The 15,905-nt window shown below is 41.1% G+C and overlaps 1 long non-coding RNA gene across 1 annotated transcript; it reads left to right on the top strand.

The window, feature by feature from the left end:
• The first annotated feature begins 886 nt into the window (after positions 1-886).
• On the top strand, positions 887-15,647 carry LOC129524110 (uncharacterized). Its single transcript, XR_010134902.1, has 3 exons — positions 887-988; positions 2,321-3,660; positions 13,270-15,647. It is a non-coding gene; the product is annotated as an uncharacterized lncRNA (long non-coding RNA).
• Positions 15,648-15,905: the final 258 nt, after the last annotated feature.

Raw genomic sequence — 15,905 nt, 5'->3', positions numbered from 1 at the left:
GCAAATTGCACAAATTTACATAGCTCTTACATAGCCAGAGTAATTTTAATTAGGTCTGATTCTCAGTCCATACACCTGCAACTGCACTTTATTTTCCTCTTGGGGCAAAGATAGCTTTAACTGAAATTGATCTTCAGACAATTTATTGCATTTGAACAAACCATCAGACATGTAAATTTAAGCCATTTCTCAGCCAGTAAGCTATACAGAAAGGGCATCAGGCTGAGAGTTTAAGACATCCAAAAATCAAGCTGATATTTATGTAAGCTTTATGCAAGATATATGTGTAAGCAGCCTACTTCTCAATGACCCTATGTGTAAAATGAGAACAATATTCGTCTTGGATTTGAAAGGATCTAATTAGATCTAGCAGATGTGTTTTAAGAATAAGTGTTTCAAAGATGAAAAGAAAGGAGATGCTATTCCTTTCCTTCCCCTCCCTTTTTTCCCCACAAAGCAGTGGGGGTGGCATTTATGGATTCATTGTTAGTATATATTGACCTGTTAGATTAGGATAAAATACATGGTTGATGACTGAAATCCTTTTTACCCTTCTCACCTTCCCAGTGTCTGCAGGAGCCAGAAGGCAGGCAAGACCTCCTGGTTTGGAGTGTAGCTCTCTAAGTATGTGTAGTGTCTTTCCTTCCTGATGCTCCAAGTAACCCTAATTAGGCCCCATTTCAGCAACTCGTAGGAGATGGCTGCAGCCTCATGAGTCTGAAAGGAATGTTGGAAGCAGGAAGAGGGTTTAAATTCAGCAGACATGTATTAAGGAAGCTACTATTCCCATAAGAAAACCACAGTTTAGCCGAGCTGACAGGCGTGTAAGTAGGTAACCATGGCAACTCAATGCCAAGAGATCTAGAATTCTGTAGAAGTGTTACTGTGGACTTATGTAAACCAAAAGGGTTAGGACAGACATTTGATCATAGTTCAGATACTCAAGATAAACTGGAACACCTGGTCTCATAGCCATCTTTAACTTCCGGTGAGCTTTATTCTTTGGTTCTCAGGATCTATTCTACCTCCTAAGGCCATTTTAAAGTTAAGAACAGATATGGAAGTCTGTTCGCTTGCCAGAATTCCATTTAGTATCCTGCTGAGGCATTGAAATAGTGGCCGTTAGGTCCAAGATAATGTTTAATGGACACCCTTGTTAACTATGCAGAATATAGCTCCAAAACAATTGTTGATTCACAGTCACTCTTGGGTATCAGTTTAAGCTTGCCGACTCTAGCAAAAATGGTTTTATACCAGTCTTAGGAGTCCACAGGCCCAGCAACTCTCCAGTCAGATGCCTTGTTCTTCTAGTCCTCTGAATATCTGCACGTTTTTGCTTTGTAACAAATCCTTTACCTACAGTGTCCAATTAAGCTGCCCCTTAACTTTCAGGTTTCAACTGAAGAATCACCTTCCCTATGCCTCAATGCACCTTGCAGGTGGGTGGGTATTTGAAGGATTTCAGACTATACTGTGACTGTTCTCTTACTTGTGTGTCTGCTCCTCCTGTATAGACTATGAACACCTTAAAGGAGGATCATGTTTGTGTTCACAGTAGGGGCTCAATCACTGCTTAATGAAAGATGAATGATCCTGAGATACTGCTTTGAAGTGCTTTGATCTAGAGTCAAACTTATCCCAGCCTACTTCCCCAAAGGTTTGCAGCCTGAGTCACTCAATCCTGAGGCATCACCAACATCAATTTTATGTCTTGTGTGGGAGAGTGGAAAAAAAATGTCAAGGTGTCAGAAGACTTTGGTTCGGCTTGTGATTCACCAACAGGCTACAAAGAGCCATGGTTTTATCATTCCTGAATTTCATCCGCATCTGAGGAACATGCTACGGTCCACTGGAAAAACTGATTTGAGTGTCAGAGTTGAGTATGAAGACTATTTAAGGTGGCTGGCACATAGCCTGTGACGTAGAAGGCACTGCATAAACAGCTCAAATTTAAATTCACAGGCTAAGATCCCATTAGTAAGGTTATAAGCTTTTTATATAGACATGAGTGTGTTTCTATTTTATTGTGAAAGGAATTTTCATAATTAAGACATCTTTGGCAAAAATTTAATGGCATGATGCGTGCAGTGCTAAGAACTTATTAGATCGCAAAATAGCTTCTGTTAGATGCTTATCTTATGTTGAGGATTAACCTAAATATGCCACATGAATAATCTCTAAGTTGTCATAGTATCATAAAGCAATTAGCCCATTTTTACAGGTCAGGTGTCAGATTCAGAAAGATTAAGAATTTTGTTCCAGGCAACACAGCCAGTACATGAGAGGTGAGGTTGATGCTGAATTATGCTTTTTCCCACAGCACTTTTTCTCCTCATTGATTCAGCACAAGTCCATGGATCACAAGAGCTTTGAAAGACACCTCTGATGGGCTTCAGGATTATTATTGGAATGGAAGACTTAACCTAGATTATGGTTTCAGAAACAACGTGGCCCAGGCATGAGTATCTGCTGAAAGGTTTTTGAGTAAATATTGTCAAAATGTCTGCTACCCAAAGTGGTCTACAGATTCAGTGAAATCCCTATCAAGATAGCAATAAGAGGCTGTTCTATAAAGACTTTGGCACCATATTCCACATTTATCTTAACTCTGTAGCTTGACAAAGAACTACAGAAACTATGAGTAAACAGCCCAGATTATTTTCCCAGGCAGGACAGGATCATCCTAGACCTTAGAATCTTATGTAAGTCTTATACTGAGGAAATTAAGGATAAAGGTTCACATCCACACTGACCACTGACCTGTTCTAGGCAATGGGATGTCACTTTTCTCATGTCCTCTCACATAAAGTTTTGTTGGCCTTTCATATGCCATTTCAGCAAAGGAAGTGGCAAGTGCTGTCCCTCCCAACTCACGCCCAATGTCGGAGCAACTGGTGCATGTTTCACTTCAGGCAGATGTGACCCCATCTGTCCCACTCCTTTCTAAACATTCCCTTTCCTCAAGTTGTCTGCAATTCCCTCATCTTTGTTCCTATATAGTGATGAAAGAGGCTCTACACTCACATTTTTTCCATCACAAAGAAGTACATCCCAGTTGACTTTAAAGCTGGCCCCAAGGATCCCTGCGCCTAAAGACCTGACCACCTTGTTGACTTGGGTGATTCCAAAAGGGAAGTGTAAGATTCAACCCTCCACTGCTCATTTTGCCACAGGAAACCAATATATTCAATTTGTCTGGATAAAGGATACTTTGGAAAATTTACATCAAAACAAAATTTTCAAAATCCACTGGATGTCAGCATTTTTACAAGCACTTTGTGTAAACATAGTTAGGAAATAGCTGTGGAAATCCTTCCTCTGCAACCAGAGTTTGTCTATGATGCATTCAGTACAGATACGAACAGCCATGTTTATATCATGGGGCACACCTGCTTTTTTCTCCTGAGTCTCAGTTTTGGAAATAAACCAGGTTCTACCAACCTGTGCTCGTAACACGCTTATAAGAACCTTGACATAAAACTAAAAGCATTTTTCCTCACGTCTCTAAACATTTTCCCCTGGACGCAAAGTTGGTTTCTGCCTGTTTCATCCCTGATCTTTCACTTCAACACTGAGATATCAGGAAGCAAACATGAAGCAACGTGGAAGACAGGCCTGGGTGCCATCACTGGGCCACTTGCGGGGCTAGAACCAGCCATGGTGAGTATCCACAGAAGGGTGAGTGCCTGCTGCCTGTCAAGATTTTAACATTCATAATGGATACTTGAGCTCGATCCACAGCCATCTTGATTGTCCCAGACTTGATCTCCATGAGAACATTCAATGGGTGACTACCTAAATCCTTTCACGTCAGGAAAAATCTTTTTCATCCTGTCCCATCACTTATTTGGCTTGATAGAACTTGGGTGAGAACAAACCAGTTCTTCAATTTGGTTAAAAAAAGTCCAAGCTCGATAGATAGTCCTTGAATCCTGTCCTCTCTTCCCATCAACTTTATTACTTGGCTAAATAGGTCCTAGGTTAGAACAAACTATTTCTTCATAGGAGCTCTGGTTTTGTTGTAGGATTGAAGGAGACATTTTTAGCGTGTGTAATAGCTTTGAAAGTGAAATCTGGAGCAAATCTCATGGGCTTCTCCACAGAGCACATTCTAGAGCTCAGAAGTATAAAAAGAATTCCTTAAGATATCACTTAATACCAGTTACCTGTACTCAGAGTGCATGCTGCTCTGACTATAAATAAGCACATAGGAGTGGAAAGATTAGGCAACATGTGACATGCTTTGTGCACATTAAGCCTTTAGAGAAACTATGGAATTTTTCTAGACATGGTATCTATACACATCTGTTGAAAGTCAGGAAATCCTCAGTGGTATCTCAGTTGATTCATCTTCCCATTGGTTTTATGGGATACACAAGGCCTTTCTCCAACATCCCCTTTCCTAACAATTCCGTTTAAGTTTCAGAGAATAGACCCAAGATGAGGAAAATTCTTACTTTCCCACCTCAAGCCCTGGAATACTCTTCCTATCCAAGACTCACTCTTGTTAATCCAGTTCAACTTATTATACAGTCCTCCATGAACACCTGCTTTCCATGACTCAGAGGCTTAATGTTCTAAATGTTAATGGGGGAGGGAATGTGTTCTGGAATACTTCTATAAACAAAGCCATTTCTGTATTTCTAGTTTTTAAAGAAAGCGGTTTGATCAAACCACCCTGAGAAAGTTAGTGCCAACATTCAGATTCTAACAGAAGACTTCATTCATTCTGGACATGCATTTTACCTGCCATGCACCTACCTGGGCTCCTATGTCTTTGAATTCAGAATGACCAGAATGTGTGAATATATACACACAGGCATTCCTGTAACTCTTCTACTCCCCTTGTTATTAGCTCATACTTAGAAATCCCTAGATATTTGATGTTAAGAGTCAAGGATACCCATATGCCAGTGCATAGAAGGCCACACTAGAGGAAGCAGATGATATTGTCCAAAGTTCATGAAGGTTATAGATTTACACATTGAAGAGAAATGGGAACTTCACAGTTTACCTAAGACGAATGTACCATCGCTACTTCTAGAATGATGAGGGATTTCACAGAAAAATGTTTTTGGGAATCAGTAAAAATTTTTTTCTAGGCCAGAGACTACTCATTCCTGTATTTCTACTTTTTGCCTTCAGGTCAACCTACCTGCATGTTAGTGTGCATGAAACCTCAACTATATAGTGATCCCATATGGCCAATGGAACTTTCCTTGTTGTCTTGAAAGTAGAGGGGTTTTTCAACAGGTCACCCCATATACAACCTCTAAGCGAACTAGAAAAGGTGGTGTCAGCTCAATCTGGCTCTTGGCTTCACTTTATTTTAACCAAGAAGGTGCCATCAAGTCTCTGTAGGAATCATCCCTTATTTATGTCTGAGTTCAATTTAATATTGCTATAAAAGGACTAACCTGAGGCCAGGTAATATAGGAAGAAAAATAGATATGAAAAGAACAGAAATTGATTGCTGGCAAGATGGCCAAATAGGAATAGCTCCAGACTGCAACTCCCAGTGAGACTGATTTAGAAGGCAGGGTGATTTCTGCATTTCCAACTGAGGTATGCAGTTCATCCTATTGGGACTGATTGGACAGTGGGTACAGCTCATGGCGGGTGAGCCTAAGCAGGGTGGGACATCATCTCACCTGGGAAGTGCAAGGGGTTGAGGAATTCCCTGCCCTAGCCAAGGGAAGCCAGGAGGGACTGAACAGTACACTCCAGCCAAGATACTGTGCTTTCCCCACGGTCTTCACAACCCACAGACCGGGAGATTCCCTCCAGTGCCTATGCCACCAGGGTCCTGGGTTTCAAGCACAAAGCTGGGCAGCCGTTTGGGCAGACACTGAGTTCACTGCAGGAGTTTTTTGTTGTTTTTTTTTTTCTTCCCATACCCCAGTGGTACCTGGAATGCCAGTGAGACAGAACCATTTACTCCCCTGGAAAGGGGGCTGAAGCCAGGGGGCCAAGTGGTCTGGCTCAGTGGGTCCCACCCCCACAGAGCACAGCAAGTTGAGAACCACTGGCTTGAAATTCTTGCTGCCAGCACAGCAGTCTGAGGTCGACCTGGGATGCTTGAGCTTGGTGGAGGGAGGGGCATCCACCATTGCTGAGGCTTGAGTAGGTGGGTTTACCCTCACAGTGTAAACAAAGCAGGCAGGAAGTTTGAACTGGGTGGAACCCACCACAGCTCAGGAAGGCCATCATGGCCAGACTGCCTCGCTAGATTCCTCCTCTCTGGGCAGGGAATCTCAAAAACAAGGCAGCAGCCCCAGTCAGGGGCTTATAGATAAAACCCCCCCATTTCCCTGGGACACAGCACCTGGGGGAAGGGACGGCTGTGGCCACAGCTTCAGCAGACATAAACATCCCTGCCTCATGGCTCTGAAGAGAGAAGCGGATCTCTCAGCACAGCGTTCAGCTGTGCTAAGGGTCAGACTGTCTCCTCAAATGGGTCCCTGACACCCATGTCTCCTGACTGGGAGATACCTCCCAGAAGGGGCCAACAGACACCTCATACAGGAAAGCTCTGGCTGGCAGCTGGCAGGGGCCCCTCTGGGACGAAGCTTCCAGAGGAAGGAGCAGGCAGTAGTCTTTGCTGTTCTGCAGCCTCCACTGGTGATACCCAGGCAAACAGGGTCTGGTGTGGACCTCCAGCAAACTCCAGCAGACCTGCAGCATAGGGTCCTGACTGTTAGAAGGAAAACAAACAAAGGACTAGCATCAACATCAGTAAAAAGGATGTCCACTCAGAGACCCTATCAGAAGGTCACCAACATCAAACACCAAAGGTAGATAAATCCACAAAGATGGGGAGAAACTGGGGCAAAAAGGCTGAAAAATTCCAAAAACCAGATTGCCACCCTCCTCCAAAGGATCACAACTCCTCGCTAGCAAGGGAACAAAACTAGATGGAGAATGAGTTTGATGAATTGACAGAAGTAGGCTTCAGAAAGTGGGTAATAAACTCCTCTGAGCAAAAGGAACATGTCCTAACCCAATGCAAGGAAGCTAAGAACTTTGAAAAAAGGTTAGATGAATTGCTAACTAGAATAACCAGTTTAGAGAAGAACATAAATGACCTAATGGAGCTGAAAAAACACAGCATGGGAACTTGTGAAGCATACACAAGTATCAATAGCCAAATCGATCAAGCAGAAGAAAGGATATCAGGATTGAAGATCAACTTAATGAAATAAAGCATGAAGACAAGATTAGAGAAAAAGGAATGAACAAAGCCTCCAAGAAATATGGGACTATGTGAAATGACCAAATCTACATTTGATTGGTGTACCTGAAAGTGACGGGGAGAATGGAACCAAGTTGGAAAACACTCTTCAGGATATTAAGGAGAACTTCCCCAACCTAGCAAGGCAGGCCAACCTTCAAATTCAGGAAATACAGAGAACACCATAAAGATAGTCCTTGAGAAGAGCAACCCCAAGACACAATCATCAGATTCACCAAGGTTGATATGAAGGAAAAAATGTTAAGGGCAGCCAGAGAGAAAGGTCGGGTTACCCACAAAGGGAAGCCCATCAAATTAACAGTGGATCTCTCTGCAGAAACCCTACAAGCCAGAAGAGAGTGGAGGCCAATATTCAACATTTTTAAATAAAAGAATGTTCAAACCCAGAATTTCATATCCAGCCAAACTAAGCTTCGTAAGTGAAAGAGAAAAAAAATCCTTTACAGACAAGCAAATGCTAAGATTTTTTCACTATTGAGATTTTGTCACTACCAGGCCTGCCTTGCAAGAGCTCCTAAAGGAAGCACCAAGCATGAAAAGGAACAACCGCTACCAGCCACTGCAAAAACATACCAAATTGTAAAGGCCACTGACACTATGAAGAAACTGCATCGACTAACGGGCAAAATAACCAGCTAACATCATAATGACAAGATCAAATTCATGCATAACAATATTAACCTTAAATGTAAGCTGGCTAAATGCCCCAATTAAAACACACAGACTGGCAAATTGGATGGAGTCAAGACCCATCAGTGTGCTGTATTCAGGAAACCCACCTCATGTGCAAAGATGGACATAGGCTCAAAATAAAGGGATGGAGGAATATTTACCAAGCAAATGAAAAAAAAAAAGCAGGGGTTGCAATCCTAGTCTCATAACACAGACTTTAAACCAACAAAGATCAAAAGAGATAAAGGTATTATGTAATAGTAAAGGGATCAATGCAACAAGAAGAGCCCACTTTGGGAGGCCGAGGCAGGCAGATCATGAGATCGAGACCATCCTGGCTAACATGTTGAAACCCTGTCTCTACTAAAAATACCATGCCAGGTGTGGTGGCAGGCGCCTGTAGTCCCAGCTACTCAGGAGGCTGAGGCAGGAGAATGGCGTGAACCCGGGAGGCAGAGCTTGCAGTGAGCCAAGATCTCACCATTGCACTCCAGCCTGGGCGACAGAGCAAGACTCCATTTCAAAAAATAATAATAAAATAAATTAAAAAAAAAACACAAACAAGAGCTAACTATCCTAAATATATATGCATCGAATACAGGAGCACCTAGATTCATAAAGCAAGTTCTTAGACACCTACAAAGAGACTTAGACTCCCACACAATAATAGTGGGAGACTTTAATAGCTCACTGTCAATATTAGATCAATGAGACAGAAAATTAACAAAGCTATTCAGGACTTGAACTCAGCTCTGGACCAAGCAGACCTAATAGACATCTACAGAACTCTCCACCCCAAATCAACAGAATATACATTCTTCTCAGCACATCACACTTATTCTAAAATTGACCACATAATTGGAAGTAAAACACTCCTTAGCAAATGCAAAAGAACACAAATCATAACAAACCACAGTGCAATCAAATTAGAACTCAGGATTAAGAAACTCACTCAAAACAACACAACTGCATGGAAACTGAACAACCTGTTCCTGAATGACTACTGGGTAAATAATGAAATTAAGGCAGAAATAAGTAAGTTCTTTGAAACCAATGAGAACAAAGACACAATGTACCAGAATCTCTGGGACACATTTACAGCAGTGTGTAGAGGGAAATTTATAGCACTAAATGCCCACAAGAGAAAGCAGGAAAGATCTAAAATTGACACTAACATCAAAATTAAAAGAACTAAAGAAGCAAGAGCAAACAAATTCAAAAGCTAGCAGAAGACAAATAACTAAGATCAGAGAAGAACTGAAGGAGATGGAGACACGATAATCCCTTTAAAAAAAGTTTAATGAATCCAGGAGCCAGTTTTTTGAAAAGAACAAAATAGACTGCTAGCCAAATAAAAAAAAATCAAATAGATGCAATAAAAAATGATAAAGGAGATATCACCACTGATGCCACAGAAATACATATTACCATAAGAAAATACTATAAACACCTCTATGCAAATAAAGTAGAAAATCTAGAAGAATTGGATAAATTCTTGGACACATACACCCTCCCAAGTCTAAACCAGGAAGAAGTCGAATCCCTGAACAGATCAATAACAAGTTCTGAAATTGAGGCAATAATAGCCTGCCAACCAAAAAATGTCCAGGACCAAACAGATTCAAAGCCGAATTCTACCAGAGGTAAAAGAGAGGCTGGTATCATTCCTTCTGAAACTATTCCAAACATAGAAAAAGAGGGACTCCTCCCTAACTCATTTTATGAGGCCAGCATCATCCTGATACAAAACCTGGCAGAGGCACAACAACAAAAGAAAATTTCAGGCTAATATCCCTGATAAACATCGATGCAAAAATCCTCAATAAAATATTGGCAAACCTAATTCAGCAGCACATCAAAAAGTTAATCCACCACAATCAAGTCGGCTTCGTCCCTGGGATGCAAGGCTGGTTCAACATATGCAAATCAATAAACATAATCCATCACATAAACAGAACCAATGACAAAAACCACATGATTATCTCAATAGAGGCAGAACAGGCCTTTGACAAAATTCAACAGCCCTTCATCCTACAAACTCTTAATAAAGTAGGTATTGATGGAATGTATCTCAAAATAAGAACTATTTATGACAAACCCACAGCCAATATCATACTGAATGGGCAAAAATTGGAAGCGTTCTCTTTGAAAATCAGCACAAGACAAGGATGCCCTCTTTCACCGCTCCTATTCAACATAGTATTGGAAGTTCTGGCCAGGGCAATCAGGCAAAAGAAAGAAATAAAGTGTATTAAAATAGGAAAAGAGAAAGTCAAATTGTCTGTTTGCAGATGACATGATTGTATATTTAGAAAACCCCATCATCTTGGCCCAAAACCTCCTTAAGCTGATAAGCAACTTCAGCAAAGTCTCAGGATACAAAATCAATGTACGAAAATCACAAACATTCCTATACACCATTAACAGAGAAATAGAGCCAAATCATGAGTGAACTCCCATTCACAATTGTTACAAAGAGAATAAAATATCTAGGAATACAACTTACAAGGGATGTGGAGGACCTCTTCAAGGAGGAGAACAAACCACTTCTCAAGGAAACGAGAGAGGACACAAATAAATGGAAGAACTTTCCATGCTCATGGATAGGAAGAATCAGTATTGTGAAAATGGCCATACTGCCCAAAGTAATTTATAGATTCAATGCTATCCCCATCAAGCTACTATTGACTTTCTTTACAGAATTAGAAAAAACTACTTTAAATTTCATATGGAACCATAAAAGAGCCTGCATAGCCAAGACAATCCTAAGTTAAAAGAACAAAGCTGGAGGCATCACACTACCTGACTTCAAACTATACTACAAGGCTACAGTAGCCAAAACAGCATGGTACTGGTACCAAAACAGATATAGACCAATGGAACAGAACAGAGGCCTCAGAAATAATACCCCACATCTATAACCATCTGATCTTTGACAAGCCTGCCAAAAACAAGAAATGGGGAAAGGATTCCCTATTTAATAAATGGTGTTGGGAAAACTGGCTAGCCATATGCACAAAACTGAAACTAGACCCCTTCCTTACACTTTATACAAAAATCAACTCAAGATGGGTTGAAGACTTAAACATAAGACCTAAAACCATAAAAACCCTAGAAGAAAACCTAGGCAATACCATTCAGGACATAGGCATGGACAAACACTTCATGACTAAAACATCAAAAGCAATGGCAACAAAAGCCAAAATTGACAAATGGCATCTAATTAAACTAAAGCTTCTGCACAGCAAAAGAAACTGTCATCAGAGTGAACAGGCAACCTACAGAGTGGGAGAAAATCTTTGCAATCTATCCATTTGACAAAGGGCTAATATCCAGAATCTACAAAAAACTTAAATTTACAAGAAAAAAGCAAACAACCCCATCAAAAACTGGGTGAAGGATATGAACAGGCACTTCTCAAAAGATGACATTTATGCAGTCAACAAACATATGAAAAAAAGATCATCACTGGTCATTAGAGAAATGCAAATCAAAACCACAATGAGATACCGTCTCACACCAGTTAGAATGGTGATCATTAGAAAGTCAGGAAACAACAGATGCTAGAGAGGATGTGGAGAAATAGGAACGATTTTACACTGTTGGTGGAAGCACGAATTAGTTCAATCATTGTGAAAGACAGTGTGGCGATTCCTCAAGGATCTAGAATTAGAAATGCCATTTGACCCAGCAATCCCATTACTGGGTATATACCCAAAGGATTATAAATCATTCTACTATAAAGACACATGCACATGTATGTTTATTGTGGCACTATTCCCAATAGCAAAAGACTTGGAACCAACCAAAATGCCCATCAATGATATATTGGATAAAGAAAATGTGGCACATATATACCATGGAATACTAGGCAGCCATAAAAAAGGATGAGTTCATGTCCTTTTCAGGGACATGGATGAAGCTGAAAACCATCCTTCTCAGCAAACTAACACAAGAAGAGAAAACCAAACACTGCATGTTCTCACTCATAAGTGGGAGTTGAACAATGAGAACACATGGAAACAGGGAGGGGAACATCACACACTGGGGCCTGTCAGGGGGGCAGGGGGCTAGGGGAGGATAGCATTAGGAGAAATACCTATTGTAGATGACGGGTTGATGGGTGTAGCAAACCACCATGGCACGTGTATACCTGTGTAACAAACCTGCACATTCTACACGTGTACTCCAGAACTTTATATACATATATATATATATTTTCATATATATATAAAGCTTTTTCTTTCTCCCTTTATACATATGTAAACATGCACATATATGTAAAAGCATGGAGAAAGATGTTTTTGAAAATGTAAAAAAAAAAAAAAACAAAAACAAATTGTGGGCATACTCTAGCCTAAAAGATGCACTATTGGAGTATCTGAAGAGAGAAGAGGCAGGAAACTCTGAAATATTGGCCACAGCTTTTCCATATTTGAAGAGAACTGTAAGTCAACATGCAGAGAATTAACCTCAGAAGCACAAAATATGCATCTTAATCACACAGGAATAAGTTAACTGAATCAGTAAAATGAATCATTTAGTGACTTAAAAGTCCTTCTTACCCAATAGTCAAATAACTAGTTTAGTGTATCAATTGAGCATCCCATGGCAGATGATATTTTGATTCTATTAACCAACAAGACCAAGCAGACAAGTCCTGCTATTTCCCAGGCAAGTGGCAAAGATAAACTCACCACTTATGAGCACCACAGGTTTATAAGCTTTCTGTGGAAGGTAAGTTGTCTTCCCAGGGACTAAGAGCTTATGTCTTCCTTCAACCTTCAACATCACTCCACAGCCTTCAGTTTTATAAATCCTTTCCTTTAATGGAATCTGTAGGTTGCAGAACTATCTTATTAACCCCTTGGTTGAAGTGAGTCACAATATGGGGTTTTAAAGAGCTTGTTGTCTGGCTAGAAGTCTTAGACCACTGTCCACACAGCTACCCTTCTCTGCCTCAAATCTCTGCCATGAATGAGCTGAGAACAGGGCTTATCAGCATAAAGCAACTTTCATGCTTCCCAGGCTGACCCAAGGACACTTAATACCCAGCCCGCCATTAAGCCACAAAACAACGTTCCTGGCAACATCAGATGACACAGATGCTACATTTTTTTAAGGATAATTATGCCCTGCTTGGAAGCTGTTGAACAGCAGTTTAACAGTTAGGTAAATATTCTGTCAGGTAAATATTTTTTCCAGCATGGCAAGAAGCCTTTTCTCAGAGGAATCTCAAGACTGGGGCCCATTTTTTCCCCAGACGAACTCCAGCCTAACACTTCCTTAATCTCTGCTGGTTCCTCTAACTGCTGTGTCTTGTCTTCCTTCCATTTATCATCCAGGTACTCAAGTACTGAGTAAGCTTCAAACAAACCAACTTCAGAATAACTGGTTGTCAAGAACAAGGATGAAGGGGACCAAGTGAAATATATGGTTCTTTTCTTTACAACCCATTAAGGAGGCACTTTGTTACGCCATCTTGCTCTCAAAAGCGGCACATTTGAAGACAACTAAAGCTATTTTGAGAATGTGTCCAGAAAGCAAGGATTGACCAGATCATGGAGGACTCCCTTTAGCTTCTGGTCATATCCTGTGTGAGATCTAAGAGATGGTTTCAGAAGGTTTTTAAAGATTACATTAACTTTTTTGTTATGGTGAACTCTGCATGACATAAAATTCACCTCAACCATTCAAGTGTACTACTCAGTGGCACACTTAATGTTGTACAACTATTGCCACTATCCATTTCCAAAAGCTTTATCATCGTGATGGAAACTCTCTGCCCATTAAACTCCTTATTCCCGGCTTCAGAACATATTGTACAATAAAGAAACATGCCCCTTTGGCTTCAGGAATAAGAGCTCAGATGGAGCAGAGACAGGGGAACCTCTCCTACCCTTAGGTATTTGAAGGGAAGAGATGCTGCCAACACAGTCTTAGCTTCTCCAGCTAGCTGAGGCAAAGAAAACAGTTACTTCAAGAGCCCAGCACTCAGAAACAGTTGAGATAACTTCTACTGCCACTCTCCATTCTGGGATGAGCATCATATATATGCTCAACTGTAGTGGTGGGGTTAGATGTGGCAACTCAGAAGACACTCTTGGCTTTAGCCAAATATAAATCTAGGACAGGAAGGACATCATCTCCATTATCTTCATCTTATTAGAGGACCCAAAAACTTTTCCAATTCACAGCTTCCTTTGACCTCACACACACACAGGCCAGGAAGAATATCCACACGTGAATTAAATGCACGTGGGTCACCTTGAAACAGAATTTCTGGGCTCCACGTCTCACTGGTCTTTTACTGCTTTCTATCCATTTAGTCACAATATCACAACACCTGCCTATTACCTTTTAACTAACTCCCTCAGTCAATGGAGAGTCCCACACAAAGGCTATTCTATAACAATATTCCACCTTTATCTTGACTTTGTAGCTTGGCAAAGACAGACACAGAAAGTGAGGAGACAATGCAGGTTGTCTTCCTAGACAGACTTGGGTCAGCCCATACCTGATGAGGGTCTTTTGTAATGAAGAAACTCCAAGGTTAAGAAGAAAAATAAAGTCACATCTGTACTGACCTGTCCTGGACAATGGAATGACACTCTGTCTTTTCTCACATATCGAGTCTTAATGGCCTGGTGTATGTCAGCAAAAGTTGCCAAGTTCTACCTCTCCCAACCTATGTCCAGTGGCAGAGCAGTTGGTGCACATTTTGGACTAGGTAGCTATGACCTGCCACCCTTCCATTCCTTCTTAAGTTTTACCTCTTCCAATTTGTCTTCCTTCTTCCTGGCCCCAATGTAGTCATTAAGAAGTCCCTGCTCTGACCTCATTCATCTCATTGCACAACAGCACATCTGGGGCTCAGGATTGAGCTGCCCCTGAGGAGCCCTGAGCCTGCAGGCCTGACCATGCAAACCTGGCTACAACAGAAAGGGAACTGCATGATTCAATCCTGACCTGCTAATAGGAGACAAACATATCCAATTTGTCTAAAGGATATTTAAGAAATTGTGGTTTAGTGCACCAAGGTGTTAAATGGGATATCAGCATTTTTGCAAACACTGTCATGGGAACATAATTAGGCAAGTACTTATTTATGAGAATCCTTCTGCAACCAAAAATTCAGTAGATGATACAATGTCTTTCAGGGTGCCTGCTTTCTCTCTCCTGAATGTCTGGTTTTAGAAGAATGAAGTCTACTGACCTGTGCTGGTAGTCTGTATTTATGTGAACTTTGATATAAAACTGACTGTACCTTCTCATCTATATAAGACGACTTTCCTCCCAGATATAGAACTGCAATTTCGTAAGAGCAAGATTGGTTTATTTTCACCAAGAAGGTGCTGTCTGCCTGCCCAGTACTGAGCTCTCAGGAAATAAAGCAGCATGGAAGACAAGCCTGGTGGCTTCTCTGGGACACTTGGGAATACAGTTGTTCACGGGGACAATCACAGAAGGGGGAGCTCTTGTTACTGGCCGGGATTTTGTGTTCATAATGGATGTTTAAACTCCACCCATAGCCATCTTAGTTGTCCCTGCCTTAATTAAGAAAAACCCATGCCCCATCAGAGCAATATCTAGTGGTGACTCTTTGACATCTGGAGAAGTCAAACCCCCTCCTTGACTCCTGTCGCATCACTTTCATGTTGTGGCTCAACAGAACCTAGGTCAGGACAAGCCAGTTCTTCAATTCAACAAAATCAGGGCTCAGGTGAGTAAAACATTTCTTGTATATACAAATCGCTTTTGAAGAGTGAAATTAAGAATGAGAGCTCCACTTTCAATGGGGTAAGTTCTAGATTCAGAAGCTGAGAAGAGTGATAAGACATCACCATTAGTGCCAGTCACTTTTGCTTACTCATGTACAGTGCCCGCTGCTATAAGTGTACGAGTCAAATTACACAGGAATGGAAAGTTTAGGTAATATGTGACATCACTTATGCACACTACTGGTTGCCCTTAAAGCCTG

This window comes from Gorilla gorilla, chromosome 7, assembly GCF_029281585.2.
Source record: "Gorilla gorilla gorilla isolate KB3781 chromosome 7, NHGRI_mGorGor1-v2.1_pri, whole genome shotgun sequence".
Taxonomy (NCBI): Eukaryota; Metazoa; Chordata; class Mammalia; order Primates; family Hominidae; genus Gorilla; species Gorilla gorilla.
This window is presented reverse-complemented; position numbering and strand designations above follow the sequence as displayed.